A 5,754-nucleotide genomic window follows, 5' to 3' on the forward strand; every position below is an offset into this window, starting at 1 on the left:
TTACCTTTGTTTTCCCCTGCTGTTAAATAAAACCTGCACTTGGACTCAGACCCCTGTTTACACAGTGTTTTCTGTACCGCGCCGTGACAGTTTTATATATAGATTTTATTTTAGGCAAGTCCTGATGATTTGAGAAGGCTAAATTGATCAAACATAGGCTATAGGCTATGATCAATTCACTGTCTGCCGCTGGCCTTTACTTAAAAAAACAAAATAACTTACATTTAACGAACAAAAAATACTCCAAATGTTTTTCTAAATTTACTTTATAAAAAAAACAAACGAAATATAATCACTTTTCCATTACATGCAAAACTGAACTATTTTAATAGCTGAAACAGTAGTATATGCTTTTTTTGGGAAAAGGGGAAAAAAGGCGGGCTAGGGCCTATATTTGAGACCCGTGCAGGGCTTTAATCCACTTCATCCAACGCTGTTTTGTTCTCATCTGTGAGCATGCTCTTGATATATGTATTTTAGGTGTGTAAATGTATAATTGCCTTTTAATTTTGTAGTTAAAACAACTAAAAATAAATGTATTTTAAAGTTTAGAATTAGACAGCCTTTGCACACAGGCTTACGCTGAAAACAACAAAATGGAACCACAAGGTTGATCTAGGAAAATGTGTGCAAATGTATAGGGCCCCATTCCTATATTTTGCCTGGGGCCCCCAATTCACTAAATCCGCCCCTGGAAACACATTATAAACATCTTGTCAACTTTACAAGACAAAAAGTACAGTATGCAAATCTTGTTTCAGAGGCAGCAAGTTAAATAATTATGATAAATGCAGATGATGACAGAGAAGTCTTTCTGGAACTAATTCTCGATGTGATTTGTCAGCAACTGAGAAAAGCCTGAGAGAAACTCAAACACAAAAATGAAATTCACACACGGATGTGTTTTTAAAGTTCTCATTTGAAAAAAAAACTTTTCCAGATTTCAAGCATCAACAAAATGGTCTGTTTGTGAAAGGTGCTTCTCTCATAGCTGTGCTCGTGTTCTGCTTCTCTGTTGTCACTACAAACCATCTAATAGAGCATGTGAACATTTTTAATAAAAGATTCATTTTTCATTCATTTGCTTTTTTATTTAAATTATATATGTTTGTCAGGGAACTCCATTAATTGCCTGAATGTACAATCACGATAAAGGTAAACTAACTTTGTGGCCCTTCAAACTCAAACTTTTTTTTTTTTGGCATATGATGCGATTTCAATTTTTCCTTTCTCTTTGGAGTGTTACAAGCTCTTGGTGCATAAAGAAGATCTGTAAAGTTGCAAAGACTAAAGTCTCAAATCCAAAAAGATATTCTTTATAAAAGTTAAGTATAAGTCATTATAATCAGTAATTATGTCCCCACTGGATGCAACAAATGCCTCGTTTGTAATGGGTTTTAATGTTTTTGTCCGGCCGGACACTGCATCAACAGTATGTGAGGGGCGTAACATTTCCGTCTCATGCTTGAGGTATTCGGCCAATCACAACGCATTGGATAGCTGGCCAATCAGAGCACACCTCGCTTTTCAGACCGATTAGTTTTGTAAAAATCGACGCGTTTCAAAAAGGCGGGGCATAGAGGAGAAACAATAATGTACAGTATGTGGAAAATAATGTGTTTTTTTTACTTTAAACCACATAAACACATTTCATTACACCAAATACACAAAATAATGTTCTTTTTAGCAGCATCATATGACCCCTTTAAAGTATCTTTTTAGTTGTGAGAGGAAAGAGAATTAAAAGCTTAGATCACCCAAAAATAAAGATGACTGTCAGTTACTCACCCTCATGTCATTCCAAACCAATAAGACTTTCATCTTTAAAACACAAATTAAGAGATTTTAATGATTTCTGTAATTACTGCTTTGTCAGTTCAGAAAGTTCATAATGAGATGGTCAAAAGTCTTATGGATTTGGAGCGACATGACGGTGAGTAAATTGTAATGTATCTAACTGCACTCTCAGAAATTACTTGTAAACAAACAGCTTCATAATGTGTTTCTACAGTGTATATGTACTGTGATGGTTCCCAGCATGCAATGCAGCATGAATAGATCGTGCTGTAGAGTTTTTTTTTAATTCTTGTTGGTTTTATTTGTGCAGTTGAACTTGTTTTTGGTTCACTGTAATTATAAGGTGCTGCATTGAGAGACTGTATTAGAAACTCTACTGTATTAAAATAAACTTGTTTCTGGTCATTCATTTGGATTTTGTTGTAGTTCACTGTAAAGTCTGTGTTATATTGTCAATAGTGATAGTAGCAGTCTAGCAGATGGGAATCTGTAAAGAGTAACCAGCAGCCTTTTTATTACACTTATATCCTGGTTTTGGATAGGTTTTATTTGTGTAACTTTTTTGAAATAGTTACATTTTTAACTTATAGCCAGATTATTATTGCTTTCCTTGCTTCTCACATTACTAAAGAAAATAATTACATTCTTGACACTATTAAAATATTCCTCTCGTATCCTGTAGAGGAGCAAGTGATGAGGAAGTTGACAGAGCGCCATAAGTTTGATATTTTACAGAGAGCTGCCTTTATATATTCAGTTAAACAACACTCAGAGTACACCTGTCAGGAAAATACATTCATGGGTTATAACTTTAAATAATAAAGAATGAAATTCAATATTAAGAGACTCAAACTCCTCCTTGTCAGGTGACACATGAAAGTGAAACTATTGCAGCAGGATCTGTTTTGTCAAATGAGGAAGTAAACTACATTAAGTGAAAAACACAGTGAGTATCACGATATTAAAATCATCTTTGATAGCCAAAATCAATCCAGACTGGTTTAAAGTGAAGTACAACAATACGCACCATCAGATATTTTGAAAGCAGTTAAAATGACATTAAGAGACACAGAGTCTGTAAATCATCAGATTCCACTTTTACTTTCATTTTAACACAGTGCTTGTCTGAATTTGTTACGCAGTTTGTGAATAATTTGATTCTGTGTAAATAATTGTCAAGATGAAATTGTGTTTCATGTGTGCAGGTCATTGTTGTGGACTGACTTGAGACAGAGGTGGATTTGAGAAAATTAATTGCTGAGATGATTAATAACTCACTCTGTGGATCAACATCTGGATCTGCTTTTAGATGAAACCATGGCCTTCAGAATGAATCTCTCTGAAGAACATGACACACAGATAAAGACAGTCAAGAGGTGAGAGAACTTGAAATGTTTCACATTTTTAATGTTCAGAAATAATAAATGCATACTACAATAACATTATATTTTATAGTCTGATTCAGGAGGGTGAGTCAGATTTAGCTGAACACATCGATGTGTCTGTGAGGAAAAACCAACCGATGGATCTTTCAGATCTCTGCAGAGAGGAAGACTCTTCTGTTGAGCGCAGGTGAGATATTATGAGTGTCATATATACTGTAGATGTGCTGCATTATGGACATTCACCAGGTGTCCCTGTTGCTGCTGGATGTTTCTGTTTCTGTCTGTATCTATATGTGTGGATTGCTCTATTTTATTCTATAACGCATGAATGAAAAGGGCACATGGGGTAGATTCCTTTTATTGATAGAAAAATAATACTTTAATCTTTTAACTCTCAAGTCACAACAGAGTCCTCACTGAAAAAAAAAATCTGTTGCATTAACATAAAAAATATGTACATCGGTTGCACATATTTATGTTCTCTCAACATAATTTATCTGTTTATGTTACCCAACTTACGTTTGTCAAATGAAAATTATTTTTTATGTTGTTTTTTGCTTTTTATGTCACGGTACCTCATGTTGATTTAACATGATTTTTGTTTAAATGAAAGCTTTATCCAGTATATGCAGTGGTGATGCAATAAATTAAACAAAACTATGATGAAATCTATGATAAAACCAGATATTTAGATTAATAACAGATTAAAAAAAGCTTTGGTCAACTATAACATTTTATAACATTTTAGCAACCTTAATATTGTACATTATTAAAACCAGTAAGGCAATAAGCAAAAACATTTCTTAGAAAAAAAAAAATACTGCATATTTTTCAACTGTACACACCAATCCATACAGATTACAAATATACAGAGAAGCATGATACACACATAGCTTATTTGTTTGAAATGCATCTGTTAAAATAAAATCCAAAATTAAAAATCTATAATAATACTTCATCTTCTCCCCAAACAAAACAAAAAAACTTGCTTAAAGTAATACATTGTTACACAAAAGGAACAATGACAGCATAGCTAAAATTAAATTTAAAAAAAATACATTTCTATATTTTTAAGAAAGACTTTCTTTGAAAGTGTGCTGATGTTAAAGCTCCACCATTATACTCCTCAAATGAATACTTCAAGGGACAGTTCACCCAAAAATGTAAATTCTGGTATCATTTACTCACCCTCAAGTTGTTCCAAACCTGTACAAATGTCTTTGTTCTGCTGAACACAAAGGAAGATATGAGGCCAAGCAGTTTTGGGGCACCATTGATTTCCATATAGTAGGAAAAAATACTATGGAAGTCAATGCTGCCCCAAAACTGTTCGGTTATAAGCATTCTTCAAAATACCTTCCTTTGTGTTCAGCAGAACAAATACATTTATACAGGTTTGGAACAACTTGAGGGTGAGTAAATGATACCAGAATTGTCATTTTTGGGTGAACTATCCCTTTCATCAGTTAAGTGGGCGGTTGAGTTTCGCAGTAGCTAATGCCAAGTTATCCAAATAACTGTAAGATTATCTGGCCCTTATTGACGATCCTGATGTCCCCTGGTCCGTCATGGGCATTGTCTCCTCAATGGATCCTGGGATGAGGGCTTCATCTGCAGCCTGGAGAATGCAGAGTAAAAAATAGATTCAATACTACTCTGGAAATATCAATAATTTAATAATATCTGTATCCTGAGAAATGTAAACTTGAATATAATGAGAACCAGTTATGGTCAACAGAGACTGATTACAGACAGCGGACCGACAATGGTAACGTCCGGTTCAGTTTCTCATGCTGACACAAAATTTAATCTAGTCGACATACAAAGAAAAAGATTACACACATTTCGGAAAACGTTAATATACATGATAATTTTCATGATAATTTTCAGACATATTAAAGCTAGTGTTAACGTTAGCTAAATTGAGCATTAGCACAAACGTTGCTTTTAAAACAATGTTGTTTGATATGACAAGTTCATAAAACCTAAATGAAAATGTGGACATTCAAATGCTGAATGGTTACTCTAAACTGAATTTTAGTTTCATGTTTTAATTACCTCCGTGTAGAGTTCAGATCCCATCCACAGCGAGAGACAAGATGGTGATGAGCTCGAATCGGTTTCCTTCACAAAGGGGCGGGGTTTCTGAAGAACACATAACTACTTTATTTAGCTTCAACATGACTAATTCTATATGATTGACATCCTTACAGAATAAATACATGGTGCATGATTAAAATATGTTTAGATGAGAAACATAAAGACTACTGAGTCCAGATTACCCAGAATGCTCTGAAAGAGACCGTAATGATGATGAGGGTCATAGCAGAGTCAGAGAGGGGCTTCTGAAGATCACACTGCACATCCTGAGGAAGATGAACCAGACAGACCTCGCTAACACACTACAGACCAGTAAGAGCTCTGGATCAGCAGATTATAGCCTGTGTTTTTATTATCAACCTTCTGTCTTCAGTCACTAATGTTCCTGAATGTCACGACACAATCTAATATCTAACATAACAAACCTAAAAATACATTTCTAACATATTGCTCTGCCAATAACAACAATTAT

General features: G+C 34.3%; 1 long non-coding RNA gene across 1 annotated transcript; it reads left to right on the forward strand.

Annotated features, from left to right (window-relative positions):
• Window positions 1–2,688: 2,688 nt before the first annotated feature.
• On the forward strand, window positions 2,689–3,370 carry LOC107737435 (uncharacterized). Its single transcript, XR_001639798.1, has 3 exons — window positions 2,689–2,743; window positions 3,003–3,173; window positions 3,253–3,370. It is a non-coding gene; the product is annotated as an uncharacterized LOC107737435 (long non-coding RNA).
• The last annotated feature ends 2,384 nt before the right edge of the window (window positions 3,371–5,754 follow it).

The sequence above is a fragment of the Sinocyclocheilus rhinocerous genome, unplaced genomic scaffold (genome assembly GCF_001515625.1).
Source record: "Sinocyclocheilus rhinocerous isolate Xijiao unplaced genomic scaffold, SAMN03320098_v1.1 scaffold3023, whole genome shotgun sequence".
In the NCBI taxonomy this organism is placed as follows: Eukaryota; Metazoa; Chordata; class Actinopteri; order Cypriniformes; family Cyprinidae; genus Sinocyclocheilus; species Sinocyclocheilus rhinocerous.